Source organism: Elephantulus edwardii, unplaced genomic scaffold (assembly GCF_000299155.1).
Source record: "Elephantulus edwardii isolate Elephantulus edwardi_28Jun2011 unplaced genomic scaffold, EleEdw1.0 scaffold00035, whole genome shotgun sequence".
Classification (NCBI taxonomy): domain Eukaryota; kingdom Metazoa; phylum Chordata; class Mammalia; order Macroscelidea; family Macroscelididae; genus Elephantulus; species Elephantulus edwardii.
Genome location: NW_006399785.1, coordinates 21,207,934 through 21,227,665, shown reverse-complemented (window position 1 = coordinate 21,227,665; position 19,732 = coordinate 21,207,934).

Here is a 19,732-nt window from a genome sequence, read left to right as displayed (position 1 = left end):
TTCAGGAATTAGCATATGATTAAGAACTAATAACAGCAAAGGAAGAAGCTAAAGGTACACGGAAGGCTTTAGCCAAAAAAATAAGGCCCCAGGAATTGATGGAATACCAATTGACATGTTCTAACTAACAATTGCAACACAGAAATTACTTATGAGCAAGGAATCTGCAAGAGAGGTACTTGGCCAACTGACTGGAAGAGAGCTGTATTTATTCACATGTATAAGAAGATGATTCCCCAGAATGTGGAAATTACCTAACAATATACATTGTTAAGGAAGGAATGGAATGCATAAATAATGACATAATAGGCATTAGCGAATTAAGATGGATTGGCATGGGACATTTTTAATCAGGCAATCTTATGATCTACTATTCTGGAGATGAAAAGTTAGGAAAAATGGAATCACATTCATAATTAAAAGGACCATTTCTAGATGTATATTGAAATACAATATTGGGAGTGATAGGGTAATATCCATATGCGTACAAGGAAGACCTGCTAATACCACTATCATTCAAATATGAGCACCAACAATGAAAGTCAAAGAGTAGAAAATAGCAAACTTCTACTAACTTTTGCAATCAGAAATTAATCAAACAGGCAACCAGTAAACATTACTAATAATGGGGCACTAGAAGACAAAAGAGAAGAAAGGGCAATAGTCAGAAAATATGGAATTGTTGACAGAAATGAGACTGGAGATAGAATGGTAGAGCTTTGCACATCAATAATTTATTCTTTACAAATACTTTTATAAGAAACAGAAATAATGGTTCTACATATAGACCTCACCTGATGGTCTACACAGGAATCAGATTGATTATCTTATGGAAAGAATCATTAGAGAAGCTCAGTATCAGCTGTGAAAACAAGGCTGGTGCAGATTGTGCAACAGATCATCAACTACTAATATGCAAGTTCAAATTGAAGCTAAAGAAAAGTAAAACAAATTCACAAGAACCAAAATTTGACCTTGAGTCTGTCCCACCTGAATTTAAAAACAATCTCAGGAACAGATTTGAGGCATTGAGTATTAATGAGAGAAGACCAGATGGGCTGTGGGAGGATATAAAGAATATTTATCCATGAAGAACCCAAAAGGTTATTACAAAGCAGAGGAGGGAAAAATGAAGACCAAGATGGATGTCAGACAAGACTCTGAATATTGCACTGGAGCATCGAGAAGCCAAAATAAGGGGAAGGAATCAAGAAGTTAAGGAGCTGAACAGAAGATTTCAAAGGGCAGCTCAGGAAGAAAGCCAAGTAATATAATAAAATGTTCAAGGAAACTGGAGTTGGAAAACCAAAAAGGATGGAGTAGCTTGACATTTCTTAAGCTGAAGGAATGTAAGAACAAGTTCAAGCCTCAAGTTGCAATACTTAAGGATGCTGAAGGCAAAATGTTGAATGACCCAGGAAGCATCAAAAGAAGATAGAGTACACAAAGTCATGGTATCAATAAGAACTGGCTGACACAGAACAATTTCAAGAAACAACAGATGATCAGGAGGCAATGGTGATGAAAGAAAATTCAAGCTTCTCTGAAGGAATTTGAAAAAACAAAACAAAACCCAACAAAGCCCCAGGAATTGATGGAATACCAACTGACGTATTTCAACAGACCAGTGCTGCCTAGAAGTGCTCACCCGGCTGTGCCAGGCAATCTTGAAGACAGCTGTCTGGCCAACTGACTGGAAGAGATCCATATTTATATCCATACTAAAAGAAGGTGATCTAACAGAGGGTGGAAATTAAAGAACTATATCACATGCAAGCAAAATTCTGCTAAAGATTAGGGGGAAAAAATCATGAGAACAGTACATTGAAAGAGAACAACCAGAAATGCAAGCTGGGTTTAGAAAAGGCCGTGACACTAGGGACGTTATATCCAATGTCAGATCGTAGCTGACAGCAGAGAATACCAGAAGAATATCTATCTGTGTTTCCTTGACTATGCAAAGTCATTTGATCACAATAAACTGTGGCTAAGCTTGAGCAAAATGGGAATATCAGAATACTTGATCATGCTTAAACAAAACCTATACTTGGACCAAGAAGCAGTCTTCAGAACACAGCAATGAAATACTGCATGGTTTAAAATCAGGAAAAGAGTGCAAGTGTGCATCAGGGATGCATCCTGTCCCCATACCTTTTCAGTCAGTAGGCAGAACAGATCATTCGAGAACCTGGGCTTATGAGGAGGAGTATTGTGTCAGGATTGGAGGAAGACTCATCAGCATCCTGTGTTATGCCGACGGCACAACCTTGCTTGCCCCAAATAAGGAAAGCCTGAAGCATTTGCTGCAGAAGTTCAAGAATTCAAGTATTTTTTCTTTTTTAATTATTATTGTTATTAATTTTAATGAACATTTACAGAGGCTTTGGAATTTCATTCATTCATTGTTGTACTTTTCCCCTGCCCACTCCTCCTCTCCAGTTTGCTCTTCTCTTTGAAAAGTAAAAGAAAAATTCTTTCATTGTTATACAATCCCTGTTCTCACATTATGCAGCCTTCATTCTGGACTCCTATCATGACTATAATACCTAATAATACATCCCTTTTAAACAGTTCTCTCCCTCATCTGTTCCAATGCAGTATACATAATTTATCCCATCTTTCTCGGTCTCCCACAAACCCCCATGTCAGTCCCGTTTCATAACAGTGACATTATGTAGTATTTGTCCTTTTGTGACTGAGATATTTCACTCAGCATAATGTCCTCCAGGGTCACCCATTTTGAATAATATTGCATGGGTTCCTTGTTTGTCAATGCAGCATAGTATACCATTGCGTGAATATACCACAGCTTCTCTATCCATTCATTTTTTTGATGGGCACTTGGGTTGTTTCCAACTCTTTGCTGTTGTGAAAAAAGACGTGATAAACATGGGTGTGCATATATCTGCTTGGATAACGGTTATGGTTTCTTTGGGGTATACTCCAAGAACTGAAGTTTTGAATATGAATTGAAGTTGAGCATCAAGAAAACAATGACTCTTACCACTCGGCCAAATGGTCATCATGATAAGTGGAGAGGAGATTGAAATTGTTAACAATTCCAGCTTGCTTCGTTCCACAATCAACACCCTTGTCATCAACAGTCAAGAAATCAAAAGACAAATTTGAGACCTCTTCAGAGAGATTAAAAACAATGTTATAACTGTAGAGACTAAGGTGCACCTTATCCAGTCCAAAATTTTTGCATTTACTTCCTATGCATCAGAGAGCTGGACAATGACTAACTATGATGGAAGAATGATTGATGCCTTTGAGTTATAGTGTTGGAGAACAGTGTTGAACATACCCTGGACTGCAAAGAGAAAAAACAGGTTTGTCCTAGAGAGGTGAAACCAAGTTGCTCCTTAGGGGTGAGGATTTTGAAGCTCCATCTCACATATTTTGGGCACATGGTCAGGAGAAACCTTGGAGAAGGACATGATGTTTGGAAGGATGGAGGGATAGCACAGGAGAGGAAGACCCTAGATGGATTAACACAGTAATTGAGATAATGGGGTTAGGTGTATTGGAGAGAGTGAGACTGGTTCAAGATAGGGCAGTGTTCAGAGATTTTGTGCATAGGATCTCTATGGGTCGCAGGCAACTTGATGAAACATAACAACAACAGCAAAAATGATAGCCTCATTAATTAACATAAAAGTATAACCTTGATGAAGATTATTATGAAATGGTTAGAATAGTAAATCAATAGAAAAAATACCAGAAAGTGAAGCTGAATTTAAAAGAGACCACAGCACCATATATATCACTATTGATTGTGGACGTATCTTGGCTGAAAGCAGAGAATGCCAGAATGATGTCTACTTTTTTAAAATTTCTTATTGACTCTGCAAATGCATTTTACTTTATGAATCATAACAAATTATGGCTAACAATGAAAAGAATTGGAATCCCAGAAAACTTAATTGTGCTCATGTGAAATCTATTGTTGTTGTTTTCATGTGCCGTCGAGTCGCCTGTGACTCATAGCGATCCTGTATACAACAGCCCTAAACTCTGCCCTATCCTGTTACATCTGTACTTAGAAATAAAAGTTGTTATTCTGTCCAATGTCCTGCTATTCATCTGAGAACTGGACAATGAATATGGTTGACAGAAGAATTGGTGGCTTTGGGTTGTGCTATTGGAGAAAAATACTATCTCAGGCATTTCCAAGAAAACAAATATGTCTTGAAGAAAGTGCAGCCAAGGTGCTGCTTGGAGGCAAGGAAGGTGAGATTTTCGTCTCACATTTTTTGAGCATGTTGTTAGGAGGTGTCAGTCCTTGGTCATGTTGACAAGGTGAAGGACCAGTGAAAAAGAGGAAAACCTTTAAGAAGGTAATGAGGCTTTCTGTGCACACTATCAAATCATCTACATATAGCAACAGTTTAACCATCTCTTTGCTGATCTATATGCCTTTTATTTCCTTCTCTTGTCATATTGCCCTAGCAAGCATTTAAAATACAATATTGAAAAGAAGTGGTGACCATGGACATCCTTTTCTGGTCCTTTTTTGCAAGGAAAAGGTTTTTAGTCTTTCTCCATTGAGAATGATACTTCATTTTGAATATATACTTCTCACTATGTTGAGGAAATCCCTTTCTATTCCAATTTTTCAGAGTGTCTTTATCAGGAAGGGGATTTTGTCAAATGCCCTTTCTGCACAAATTGTTAAGATCATATGGTTCTTGTTATTTACTTTGTTAATATAGTGAATTACATTGATTGTTTTTCTTATATTGAGCCATCCTTGCATACCTGTTATGAATTCCACTTGGTCATGATGAATTATTTTTTTGATGTGCTTTTGGATTCTATTGGCTAGGATTTTGTTAAAGATTTTTGCATCTATATTCAAGAGAGATATTGGTCTGTAGTTTTCTTTCTTGGTAATATCTTTGTCTGGTTTTAGTATTAGGGTTATGCTTGCTTCATAAAATGATTCTGGAAGTGTTCCTTTTTTCAATATATAAAAAAATAATTTAAGTAAAAGGGGTGCTAAATCTTCTCTGAATGTTTGGTAGAATTTAGCTGTGAAAAGTCCAGGACTTTTCTTATGGGGAAGTCTATTTATGACATTTTCAATTTTCTCTCTTGTGATGGGTCTGTTCAAGTGTTCTATGTCTGTCCTTGTAAATCTGGGCAGGATACATATTTCAAGGAATTTGTCCATTTCTTCTAGGTTTTCAAATTTATCTGAGCATAGCTTTTCATAGTATTGATTTAATTTCCTCTCATTCTGTTGTGATGTGACCTCTGTTATTTCTTAATCATATTATCTATATCTTTTCTTTTTATCCTGTTAAATTTTCCAGTGGTCTGTGTATACACAGAAAACCCCAAAGACTAAACAGAAAACTTGTTAGAGTTAATAGCCCAGTTTAGTAGAGTGGCAAGATATAAGATCAATATCCAAAAATCAATAGGATTCCTCTACAGTAACAAAGATAACTCAGAGAAGGAAATCAAGAAATTAATACCACTTACAAGAGCCAACCACAAATTAAGGCACTTGGGAGTGAACCTAACTAGAGACACAAAGGACCTATACAAAGAAAACTACAGAAAAATTCTGCAAGACACAATAAAAGACCTAAAGAAATGGTCAAATGTGCCCTGTACATGGATAGGAAGACTCAATATTGTGAAAATGACAATCCTACCAAAAAGCAATCTAAATGTTCAATGAAATCCCCATCCAGATACCAAATTCATTTCTCAAGGAAATTGAAAGGGAAATTATAAAATTTATTTAGAGAACCAAGCGACCCCAAATAAGCAAAACACTTATGAGAAAATAACTGAAGTGGTAGGCATAGCACTCCCTGACCTCAAAACCTACTACACAGTGGTAGTAACCAAAACAGCATGGTATTGGTACATTGACAGGCACATAGACCAATGGAACAGAATTGAGAACCCAGAAACAGACCCAGCTATCTATAAATGGGAATCCCAGAACACCTATACTTGGACCAAGAGGCAGTCATCAGAGCAGAGCAAGGAAACACTGTATGGTTCAAAATTGGGAAGGGCGTACACCAGGGATGTGTCCTGTCTCCATACCTTTTCAACCTGTATGCAGAACAGATTATCTGGGCTCTATGAGGAGAAATGTGGTGGGGTCAGGATTGGTGGAAGATCTATTAACAGTCTGCATTATGTAGATGACAACCCTGCTTGCTGAAACTGAGGAGGACCTGAAATGCTTGCTGCAGAGGGTCAAGGACTGCAGCCTTCAATATAGATTGAGGCTCAATATCAAGAAGATTCTCACCTTTGGCAGCATCAGGATGGATGGTGAAGAGATTGAGATTGTTCACAGCTTTAGTTTGCTTGGCTCCACAGTCAACACTCTTGGCAACAGTAGCCAGGAAATTAAGACTACTGCGATGGGAAAGTCTGCTGTTAGGGACATTTCCGAAGTTCTGAAGAACAATGGTGTCTCTCTGGAGACTAAGATGCATGTGATACAGGCCATGGTCTTTGCAAACACTTATTATGTATCAGAGAGTTGGACAATGACTAGGGAGGATAGAAGGAGAATTGATGCCTTTGAGCTGTGGTGCTGGAGAAGAGTGTTGAGGGTACCATGGACTGCTAGGAAAACAAGCAGATTCATCTTGGAAAGGGTTAAACCAGGCGGCTCCTTGGAGGCAAGGATTCTGGGGCTTCGTCTGACATACTTTGGACAAGTTGTGAGGAGGGACAGGTCCTTGGAGAGGGACATCATGCTTGGTAGGGTGGAGGGACGATGCAGGAGGAGAAGGCCCTCTATGAGGTGGATTGATTCAGTGACTGGGATAATCGGGATGGGAGTGTCAGAGGCAGTGCGATTGGCACAGGACAGAGCAGAGTTTAGGGCTGTTGTACATAGGGTTGCTATGAGTTGCAAGCAACTCAATGGCACATAACAACAACAACATCATCTATGATCAACTGATGTTTGATAAAGAAATTAAAGCTATCAAATGGGGAAATGATAACCTTTTCAACAAATGGTACTTGCAGAAAGCTGAAACAGGATCCACATCTCACACCATACAAAAAAAAATCAACTCAAGGTGGATAAGAGATCTGGGAGTATAGCCCAAAGCCATAACATTTGTAAGAGACAAACTGGGATTAAGCTTAGAAACACTAGTCCAAGGTATAAAGAGACAGTAAAATACAGCCAGTATTGCACAATATACAGCCAGAAATGCACAATCTGAAGAGGATAAAATTGATGCATGTGACCTTTCAAATATTAAACCCGTGTGTGCATAAAACACTTTTCCCAGCAGGGTGAAAAAAACCTACAGACTGGTAATTTGGTAATACCATCTCAGACAAGAGTCTTATAACAAAAGTTTACAGAAAACTCCTGGGCCTCCACAAGAAAAAGACTGATAACTCAATTATAAAATGGGAAAAGACATGAAAAGATTTTTTACAGAGGAAGATATTAAAGTGGCAAACAGACACATGAAGAAATGCTCCAAATCACTGGCAATAAGAGAGATGCAAATCAAAACCACAATGAAATACCATTTCACTTGGTTAACAGTGGCAAAGTTTAACAAGGGAGCAAGTACTAAATGCTGTAGAGGAAGTGGTGAGAAAGGAACTCTTATATATTGTTGGTGGAATTGTAAAATGGTACAACCACTCTGGAAGGCAGTTTGGTGATTCCTCAAAGAGCTGACCATAGAAATTCCATATGACCCAGCTATTCCACTACTTGGAATATGCCCTTAGAACATGAGAACACAGGCATAAACTGAGATTTGCACACCAGTCTTCATAGCAGCATTATTCACCATCGCAAGAACATAGAAACAGCTCAAATGTCCAACCACAAATGAACGAATTGAGAAATTATGGTACATTCACACAATGGAACTACACAGCACGCAGGAGCAATGGCTTTGTAAGTTATTACCTAACTTGGGAGGGACTGGAGAACATTATGCTAAATGAACTAACTCAGTCCCACACAGATAAATGTTGTGTAAAAACCATTATTGTAGAATGAGTGTAATGATCCAAGAGGGGTGGGAGAGGTTGGAAGCTGAGGGATGAGGATGTGCAGGAAGAGAGAGGGGATTAATCATGGGGTTGTACAATTTTTTGGGTGGGAGATGAGGGAAACTGAAAGGATTTGTTCTTGAAAACAATGTATTCAAATTTTGTAAATAAACTGGTAGAAAATAAAAAGAAGTTAGATTGACACAATGGCAGTAACAATGGGCTCAAGTATATTAGTGACAATAACGACGGCACAGGATAGATCAGATTTCAGAGTTCAGATCTATTGTTCATAATGTCACTATGAGTAGTAGACCAGATGACACTGACCAACAATAACTGTTTTAGCATATTGAGCTCTTAACTAAAAATTTGAATCCACCAACCTGTCTGTGAGGGAAAGAGGAGGCGGCCAGCTCCTGTTAATATTGATAGCCTCACATCCTGGAATCAACATGATGAAAGTACGGATGCCTTAGACAAGAAGACAATTAGAAATCTTCTCTAACAAAATAAGCCTAGGAGTCATCATCTTAGAAAACACAACATTCGATTACACAATTGCATCTGTACTAGATTTGATTCGTGTCTTTTCTTTCTGAAGCCTTTTTCTGGACTAACACACTCAACATCCTGCAGGGTTTCCAGAGAATTCTGGCTGACTGACAGGAGCCACCTGGCCTGGAGAAGTCTGGGAATAGAATTTTCTTTGTTATGCTAATAAAGTCATACCAGGTAGGGTATTTCCTGAACATAATAACTTCTGAATTAGCAAAAAAGCAGGTTAGACATGAAAGGAAACAAAAATACAGGAGGACAGATTCTACCTGGTGCAGAAAAAGCTACAAACCCAAGAACTCCATTGATTTCTTGCTGATACCGAAACACTGTTTTTCATGCCCTTTCATGGTTTCCTGAACTTTTACTCTCTAACTCTAATCATGTTTTGCCAATATATATTTGTGAGGTATTTACTGTCATTGTCTCTGAATTGATAATATATTTCTTTTTTTAAAACTTTTTTATTATTATTTTATTATTTTTGTGTGAGTGTACCATCAAATCAGATCTGACTGGTACAGGAGGAGATTGTCCCTCCTTCCCCGGCAGAGCATCTGGTGGATTCGAACCGTGCGCCTCTGGGATTGTAGTTGCAGCTCCTTGCCACTAGGCCACCAGAGCTCCCCTGAATTGATAACAACCATAATATTCCAAAAATAGATGTCAGAATAAACTTTGAAAATTATACTAGATATGAGAAAGGCCAAAACAAAGGAAAGAAATGCTGAGGTAAGGGAGGAATAGAATATTTCAAAGGGCAGCTTAAGAAGATAAAGAAACATTATAAAGAAATGTGCAAAGAGTTAGAAAAAATAAAGGGAAGAATACACTGAGCATTTTTCAAGTTAATAGAACGTAAGAACAAATTCAAGCATTGTAATAATGGAAGATTCTCTTGGAAAAATCTTGAATGATGCTGAAGGAACATTCAATAACAGAAGGACCACATGAAGTCAATGTATCAGAAAGAATTAGTCAACTTTGAACTACTTCAGGGGGTAGTATATGATTAAGAATCAATGGTAATGAAGGAGGAAGTTTAAGTTGTACTCAAGGCATTGAAAAAAAAAAAGTCCAAGGCCCTGAGAATTGATGGAATACTAATTGACAAGTTTCAACAAGCAGCTACAGGCCTGGATATACTCACTAGTCTATTCTAAGAAATTTGCAAGACAACTACTTGACTGACTGACTGGAAGACATCCGATTTGTTTCCATTCTAAAAAAAAAAGGAGATGATACAAAGACTGTGGAAATTATTGAACAACTTATTAATATCATGCGCAAGTAAAATCTTGCTGTGAATTACCCAGAAATGCCTAGAAAAGTACATCAGCCATGAACTGACAGAAATTCAAGCTGGATTCAGAAAAGACCATAGCATAGGCGTATCATTGCTGCTGTCAGATGGATCTTGGCATAAAGCAGATTATTCTAGAAGGATGCTTTTGTTTTATTGACTATGCAAAGGCATTTGACTATGTGGATCATATCAAATTATGGCTGACATTGAGAAGAATGGGAATCCCAGAAAACTTAATTGTGCTTATATGAAACCTATGCAGTTGTTCAAAAAGAACAAGGGGACATTACATGGTTTAACATAGAGTGTACATCAGGATTGTAATATTTCTCCAAACCTATTTCATTTCAATGCTGAATAAATCATTCAAGGACTCTACGAAGAATAATTAGACATCAGGATTGGCAGAAGACTCATGAGCAGTTTGTGTTATGCAGATGACACAGCCTTGTTTGAAGAAACTGAAGAAACCTTATTATACTTAGTCTCCAGAGTGACACCATTGCTCATACTTTGGAGAGGTCCCTAACAGCCAACTTTCCCATCGCAATGCATCTTTCAATTTCTTGGCTGCTGGTGTCAAGAATGTTGACTGTGGAAGCAAGCAATCAATTCCTCTGTAACTGAGCCCTGCGAACAGCAAATCTGATCCTTACCTTATCCTGCTCCTTATCTCGGCTAAATAGAAAAGAGGGAGGTGAGAACTGGCCATTAATCTCCACACACATTCACTAAGTGCATTTGTGGCTGGATCCAATCTGTAATGAAGGGCTACACATAGAGTATATGGGAGGGGGTGCCTAACGCCTTACCTCACCCCATCAGTGGATGCTAAACACCGGTGCTGCTTTAGGAACTCAGCACTTTCAGCTTCACTCTTGTTTTCCATCACAACATAATGAGAACTTTCTCCTCTGCCCCTCCATTTCCCATCTGCTTCTCCTGATGTCTAGTGGACGACGGGTCAACATGAAGAGGTCAGCCCTGGAAGAACTCTGCAGGATATGAGCACAGTCGGAATGACCCCTGTCTAGCCCGTATCGATTGGAATGCATTTCCAGGCTGCCCAAGATGTGCGTCTTCCCTCAGACAGGCCAGGTGCTCCAGCTGCCTCTGCAGGAAGTCATCTAATTGTGTTCTCTTTGAGGGTGGGCGGAAGTGGGTCAGGCAGAAAGCCGGAAAGGAGACACGGGGAGGGGAGAGGAGAGGGCTTTGGCCCCAGATGGTAGGATAGAGAAAAAAAGGAAATAAATGACCAGAGAGGAGAAACTGAAGTCACAGTCATTATGCTATTTGGAGATAAGATGAGAATACTTCTAAGTGGACACAGACACACCTGCCTGCCTACGGACATAGGAGCACAGATAATTTACAGTAGTTGAAACATGACAGAGGGTTTTTGGTGGGTTGCTTTATTTATTTTCTTATTGTGACTTGAGTGAAAGTTTACAAAACAAATTTATTTTCCACTTTAACTGTTTGTACACATTTTGTTTTATGATATTATAAAATCTGCAATGTTACTGCAAGTGGAGTCCTTTTTAAAAAATAATGCATAAGCTTTGAAAACACTTATTGTTGAATTCCAACTCCTAACATGCATCTAGGAGAAAGGAGAACTTTCTTTCCTGTAGGGTTTGCTAGCTGTGGTTTTTATGAAAGGACAAGGTCTATATACTTCCCTGCAGTGAAGCTGGGGGGATGGGGAGCTTTGAATCATTGACCTTACTGATAATAAGCAAGTGCTTGGCCACTAAGTTTCCTCTTTATTTGATCATCTTTAATTACATGTCTCAGGGAGAGTGGTGGTTGAGTGGTGAGATACCTGCCTCCCATCTGGAAGATATAGGTTTGATTCTTGCCTTGAGTCCTTTATGCAAAGTTATCCCATTGTCAGTAGAGGCTTGCTTGGTTCCACAATGCTGAGCAGTGTGGTTATTATTATTTTTTTAATGGACCCAAATGTTAAGATTTTATTTACAAAGCTTCTTTGTTGTACAGAAAGTAAAAATGCTGTTACAATCTCAGAGTAACTGGTAGCCACAAATGGTTGAGACTCACCGATCACAGCTACCCACGCTATAGCAAGTCTTACACAAAAACCTAACAACACTTACAATTTTGTTGGGGCAAAGTCCCCACATTTGGTGATGGAGTTCCAAGAGGGACTAAAGAGGAAGGTAGAATGTCACAGGAACTCTTCTTTGGCTCTTTGGGTGGGTGGGTGTCCTGGGGTTTGTATCACAGCTACTTTTACTTTTTATTTTTCTTTTTAAACAGCTACCAAATCCATATGAGCAGTCCAACCAACACTGAACAGTTCTGTTTTTGAGTTATCTGGGGTCTTAATCATCTGCTCCTTCATCATCTGTTTCTCTCTTCCTTTTCTCACCTTTCCCACTTTTTATTATTATTATTATTATTATTTTAATTTCCAGACTGAAATGAGCTCAGAATAAAAGTCTAGTTACATAATTCTCTGAAAATGAGTCAATGAGATTTATATGGCTCCACTGCTGACTGCTTTATAAAGGTATCACCATTAGCGTGTTCAGGACAGAGTAGGGGGGAAATGTGGAATGAAACTCAGCGCCACTAGAATTTTGGTCTACTACAGATCAGTGGAGGAATCCCAGGACTACGATCCTTAGCAACCCTTTGAAATTGGAACGAATCTCTCCTCTTCAGCTCAACTTTCTCCAAACCATTCAGTAAGTCTATAAGTCCTCATGCCTCGGAACAATCAGCCGTACAAGATCATAAGGGCAGTATTGGCCCAGGGATAAGGTTCCAAAAGCAGGAAGTGCTAAGAGAGAAGGAGGAACGGAAACATCAACTGCAGAAAAGAAGTGAGAATATGGATGTTGCAGCATGGAGGCTACAACGAGTGTCAGAAAATGATTGGATGCATGAATGATTGCATGAACCCCCGATGACCCATCATAGGCTAGTCTGTACTGAGCATGGCAGTGGTGGAGGCCCATAGACAGACCCAGATAGGACCAGGTCGATCACCAGACCTTTCTTCCTAGTACATTCCATTGCCCCTGGGGTTGCTGTGAGTTGGTGAACTGCACAGAAGCCAACAACAATGTAATCAACAATTACAAATGAAATGTGAATTCATTTTAGCCTCATCGAGGAATTACAGGACTGATCAAGAGAAGAAGGGAAGTTAGGAGGTTAAATAAATGGGTAACAGCTCTGCTCTCATGTCGGTTAAGCAGCAAGTTTGCCATCTCTTTTTCTGTCTCTATAGTAAAGATATATGGAGGTAACTCGTGGTCACTGTGAAGCTGAACACTGTGACACTCGATGTGCCAAATGCGATAATGGTTACCCATGGTGGACAGTGTTTGGTGGAGCTCCCCGATTAAAACAAGCTTAGTAGCAGGAGTGGCATCCACGTCTATAATAGCTTTCCTCCAGAAACCCTATGAACCTGGAGAAACGATGAAAGTCACACAAGTGTTGAGGACTCTCCGTCATAGGGTTGCTATGAGTCGCCCACAACTCGATGACACTTAATAACAACAACAACAATGTAAAGATAATTTCTACTTTATGGTAAAACCCAACGATATAGAAGCATTTTATGGTCACATAGCTGGTAGACAATAAAATGCAAATTCATTTGTGTCTTCTTTGAAATCTGTCTTCTTGTTTCAACTTGCGGCCTCTTTTTTTCTCAGTAAACCAAACTAAACAACCCCGCCCCAAACCTGTTGCTATTAAGTCAATATTCACTCATAGTGACCCTAGAGGACACAGAAGAAGTGTTTCATAGGGTTTTCAGTTGACCTTGATGTCACCTGACACTATGGTCCTGAACCCCTAGACACAAAACCTCATTACATCAAGGCATTTGGCAGATAGTGAAGAAGCTTTCATAGTTTTTCTCTCCCCCCTCACCCTTTTTGTTGTCCTATGCACATGAATATATGGACAGTCCTTGCAGACACGTAAAAACTAGGTGTGAATTCTGGTGGCCTGGAAGGAAGGAGTTGTGTTGCAACCCAAAGGACTCCCCCAGTTGCTCCTTGGGAGAAAGGAACAATGTCTTTCTGTGTGATTTATAACCACTGAGAAGCTGCTAGAGTGTCAATTTTAGCCAGTTCTGCTTTAACAGCCCATAACCACAACAATGATGTTACATAATGAGCTCGGCTGGCAAAGTGTTACACCGCTAACCAAAAGGGCTTGCATGTCTAAGGTTTGCATCCAGCAGCTGCTCTGTGGTAGAAAGAGGGGAAGTCTTTCTAGCCTAGTGGTAAGAAGCTGTGTTGTAATCCCTAAGGCACATGGTTCAAATCCACCAGCTACTCCATGGGAGAAGTATGGACAATCTTTCTCCCATGGGATTAACTGTGTCTGAAAATCCACAGGAGATTCAGCTTAGGGTCGGTTCTGACTCAGTAGTACCCAACAACAACAAACCCAGTAGGAGGATGCCATAAGTTCAAATCCACTGGACAACAGTGAGTTTGAATTTATCCTATTTGGTCTTGAATGTAGTATCATTTGCCTACACATCCCCATTCATATTGCCTGACAACCTAAGTGTTTGCTCTGAGATGAATGTCTGTTAGTAATGTGAGCACCAGATTGTTCATGTACTGGTATTTAACTTTGTTTTCTGTAATTCTTGTATACCTCTCTGTGTGTTCCTTTACTTAATGATATTGTGTTGACCACTCTGATACTGTACATTAACTTTCCCTCACCCTGTGTAATAAAACCAGACTTTTAAAGACAAAGACCCACCCACCAGGTCCTGTTTGCCTACACAAGAGGCTTCCCATTCACAGCTGATTTTGAACAAAATCATTTCATGAACATCTTACAAAGAGGTCTGAGGCATTGAACACCAGTGGTCGAAAGACCAGATGATTTGTGGGATGATATTAAGGATATCATCCATGAAGAGAGCTAAAGGTCACTACAAAAAACAAAGGAGAAAAAAAAATAGAAATGGATGTCAGAAGAGAGTCTAAAAATTGAACTGGAGCATTGAGAAGCCAAATTTAAAAGAAAACATATTGAAATGAGAGCTGAACAGATGATTTCAAAGGATAGCTCAGGAGAATAAAGCAAAGTATTATAATGGAATGTGCAGAGAGCTGGAATTGGAGAATAAGAAAGGATGAATTTGCTCTGCATTTCTCAAGCTGAAAGAACTGAAAATGAAAAGTTAAGCCTCATGTCGTAATTTTGAAAGATCCCATGGGCAATATATTGGATACCCAGAAAGCATCAAAAGAAGATGGAAGGAATACACAGAGTCACTGTCCCTGCAAAAATTAATAACACTGAAAAATATCAGGAAGTACCATATGAAAAAGAGACATTGGTAATGAAGGAGGGAGTAGAAGCTGCATTGAAGGCATTGTCAAAAAATAAGGCTCCAGGGATCAATAAGATGCCAATTGATTTGTTTCAATTAATAGATGTAGCCTTGGATGCCCTCACCAGTCTATGCCAGGAAATTTGGAGGATGGCTGTCTGGCCAACAGATGTTCCCATTCCCAAGAAGAGTGATCCAACTGAATGTGGAAATTGTTGTTGTTGTCGATTGCCTTTGAATCAACCATGACTCATAACTACCCTATGAACAAAAGGCCTGAAGTCCCTCTACAACTATCAACATTTATCAAAGTTCATAGAGTTTCCAGCAGCATGTTATTTAAAAAGTGGATGCCACTTCTGCTTCCAATGTAGAAATTTTCAAACAATATCATTGATATCACATGCAAGCAAAATACTGCTGAAGATCATTCAAAAATGGCTGGAACAGTACATAGATAAGGAACTACCAGAAGTTCAAGAAGGATTTAGAAGAGACCGGGGCACCAGGAATATCATTGCTGAGGTCAGATGGATCCTGGCTGAAAGTAAGGAATAGCAGAAGGATGTCTATTTGTGCTTTATTGACTATGCAAAGGCATTTGACTGTGGAGCATGACAAGTTGTGGCCAACACTGAGGAGAATGGGAATCACAGAGCACTTGATTGTGCTTATGCAGAACCTATACTCAGACCATGAAGCTGTTTTGTGAACAGAGCAGGGAAGAAGCACATGATTTGGAATTGGGAAGGGAATAGATCAGGATTATTCTCAGAGGAGTGTGACATCAGGATTGGAGGGAGACTCATCAATATCCTGCATTATGACACAATTTTGCTTTCTGAAAGTGAGAATGACGTGAAGCACTTGTTGCAGAAGATCAAGCAATGCAACCTTCAGTATGAATTGTGTCTCAATTTCAAGAAAACAAAAATTCTTACCACTGGACCAATAGGCTGTGTCATGATGGATGGAAAGGGGGTTGAAATTTGTCAATAGCTTCATCTTGTTGAATCCACAGTTAACACTCTTGGTATGAGCAGTTAGGAAATAAAGAGACATTGCACTGGGAAAATCTGCATAGGGACTTTTTCAAATTATTAAGGAGTAGTGATGTCAGTTTGAGGACCAAGATGTGTCTGATTCAGGCCATAGTCCTTTTTATTATTAGCCATGCATCTGAGACCTGGACAATGAGTAAGGACAACAGAAAAAGAATCGATGTATTTTAACTTTGGTGTTGAAGAAGAGCACTGAACCTCCCATGGATGACCAAGAGAACAAATGTCTTGAGAGGGTGCAGCCAGAGTGCTCTTTGGAGGTAAGAATGATGATGCTTCACCTCACTTGCTTCAGTTATGTTGCTAGGAGTGCTGTTCCTTGGAGAGGAACATGATGATGTTGGGGATTGGAGGGGGTCGGCAAAGGAGAGGAAGACCCTCAACCAGGTGGATTGATATGGTGACTGCTGCAAGGTGACTGCTGCAATGAGCTCTTGGGTGTTCAGGAAGTGTGAGGATGGCACAGGCTAGAACAGGGTTCAGATCTTTTGTTCATAGGGTTGCTATGAGTCGTACTTCACTCGATGGCACCTAACAGGCCATGGTCTTTGCAATCACTTGTTATGTGGAAGATAGAAAGAGAATTGATGATTTTGAGCTTTGGTGTTGGAGAAGAGTGTTGAGGGTACCATGGAATGTTAGGAAAACAAACAGATTCATCCTGGAGAGGGTTAAACCGGGTGGCTCCTTGGAGGCAAGGATTCTGAGGCTCCGTCTAACATACTTTGGTCATGTTGTAAAGAGAGACCGGTCCTTGGAGAGGGACATCATGCTTGGTAGGGTGGAGGGCAGGCGCAGGAGGGGAAGGCCCTCTCGGAGGTGGAATGATTCGGTGACTGGGGTAATTGGGATGAGTGTGTTGGAGACAATGAGATTGGCACAGGACAGAGCAGAGTTTAGGGCTGTTGTACATAGGGTCGCTATGAGTCGCAAGTGACTCAACGGCACATAACAACAACAACAACAACAACAACAACAACAACAACAACAGGATTCTTCTATCTAGTTACTGATCTTCCATTCTCTGCCCTTCCATCCCTTAACTATCAAGGAATTTGTATGTGTGTGTGTGTATAAACCTCACCCCAAGGCAGTCTCTACTTTCTGCCTACCTTGCCCTCACCCTTATCAATCATGCCTCTTCTCATCTCTCGGTCACAAGAAAATTTTTATGCATTTTGTCACTGATTTCCACTCTGAGGTTTATAGGTATTTGCTAGAACACTAATCTAAACCTCAGTTCAAATCTACTAGGGAAGCTCAGTTCAGATCTGCTGGGAAGAGATGAGACAGTCTGTTTCCAGTAAGATTTACAGCCTTGAAAACCTGGTAGAGAACCACCATGAGTCAGAATCAAATCAGAAACAGTTGGGAGGCGGTGTACTCAAAGCCTTTTTAAGGCACAGGTACAAATAATCCCAGAAGACTCATTCTCTGAGCGTCAACTTCCCTATTAGCTCTTCTTAAACTCGATCTGCTTGACAAATACTTCTTTGCCTTTTTCACTTATCTTTTCAAAACACTTTTTCTCACCTTACAAGGAAAGGTGTAGCTGAATCTTGCCGTGTGGGCGTTTCCTGGAGTCTGTCAGTGTCAGTGACAATGACAGTGCTGAAATAATATAATGACTCCGCAACAGCATCACAGAGCCTTTCTCACATTAGCACTTTCCAGTCCATTGCTTTCAACACAGTTGAAAAAGGACCTAATCAGCCAATAGATCAATAAAGTATTTTGGTGATAGATCACAGTGCACATGCTGGCACATAGTTTCAAATACTTTAGTGTAATAAATATAACAAAATATCTTCCATTCTCTCCTCCTGGATATTCATTTATGTGCTAGTTGTCCCCCTCCGCCCTTTTCCTCCTTTTCTGTGCTTATATAGGACTCTGCAGCTGGTTGACATCACCACTTTACTACAGGTAAGAGAAACCAATCACAGGCATCCGTGGGCTGGGGCTCCCAGTTAAAATAGTTTGGGATTAGGGCAGGAGACAGACACTGAACCTGGATGACCTCGCCACTTTACTGCAGGTTGTTGTTGTTATGTGCCGTCGAGTTGCTTGAGACTCATAGCCACCCTATGTACAACAGCCCTAAACTCTATCCCGTGCCAATCGCACTATCTCTGACACATCCATCCCGATTACCCCAGTCACTGAATCAATCCACCTCACAGAGGGCCTTCCCCTCCTGCACTGTCCCTCCACCCTACCAAGCATGATGTCCTTCTTACTGCAGGTAAAAGGGACCAATTGCCTATATATCCAAATGAAAAGCGTGAATGGAATGTTACTAAATAGTCTTCACAGATGTACGTAGTAGTTGGGATAAAGCATATTCCATGCTTATAAAACATTTTCCAATTCATTTTTAAAATTTTGTTGATAATTAAAAGAGAAAAAGAAATTAGGCTGAAAAAATATATATTCCAGAAGTAGATAGAACCATGTAGTGGCTTTGTTACTGTTGTTACTGTGTACCATTGAATCAGAACCAACCCATGGCTGGCCCTACAGGGGTTTTTGAGAGGCAGTAAATTGCACGAGAGTTGACTTCCCATCTTTCTCCCACAGAGCAGCTGGTAGATTTGAATTGCCCATCTTTGTGTTGCCAACATAATTCCTTCCCACTAAAGCAGCAGCAATCTCTGTAACGGCTATGCTGTGGTTCCTGTGTCTCATCAAGCTGGAACCAACTTACAGTTGACCCTCCTGCAGATTTTTCGGAGGCAGTTAATTGCATTATGCATCTGAGAGCTGAACAATGAAGAAGGGTGACAGAAGAACAATTGATGCCTTGGAGTTATAGTGTTGGATAATAGCACTGAATATTCTATGGACTGGCATAAAAACCAAACAGATATTCCTCAGAAAGAGTGCAACCAGCGTGGTCCTTGGAGGTGAGGATGATGAAACTTTGTCTCATATATTTTGGGTATGCTGTTAGGAGAGGTTATTCCCTAGAGATGAACATTATACTTGAAAAGGTTGAGGATGGTCAAAAGAGAAGACCTGGTGATGGCACCAATGGCTTTGATTATGTCAGAGATGATGCAGATGGCACAGGATAGGAAAAGATTCAGATAAGTTGTTCATAGCATTGCTTTGAGTCATACTTCTTCCGACAGCTCCTTACAACAACTACCACCACCCACGTTAATAAGCCAGCTCGGAGGCATGACTTTTCCAGCTTGCCCGGACTTATTCTGGACGTTGTGATCTGGAGAGTGGATTGAATGAAATGAGTTCTTTTTATGACTTTGTCCTGTTGGGTCTCCTGAAACTCAAACATCATACTTCCTACCTCTCCACATTTGGTCTACAGGAAAAATAAATATAATCCTCCTGTAGCTGATGCTGCCTGTGGTCTTAACCACTCCCTGAAGACTCTGCTTTCTTTGTACTAATTACTGTAAGCTCTTACAGTTGACCTTCTTCTTCCTG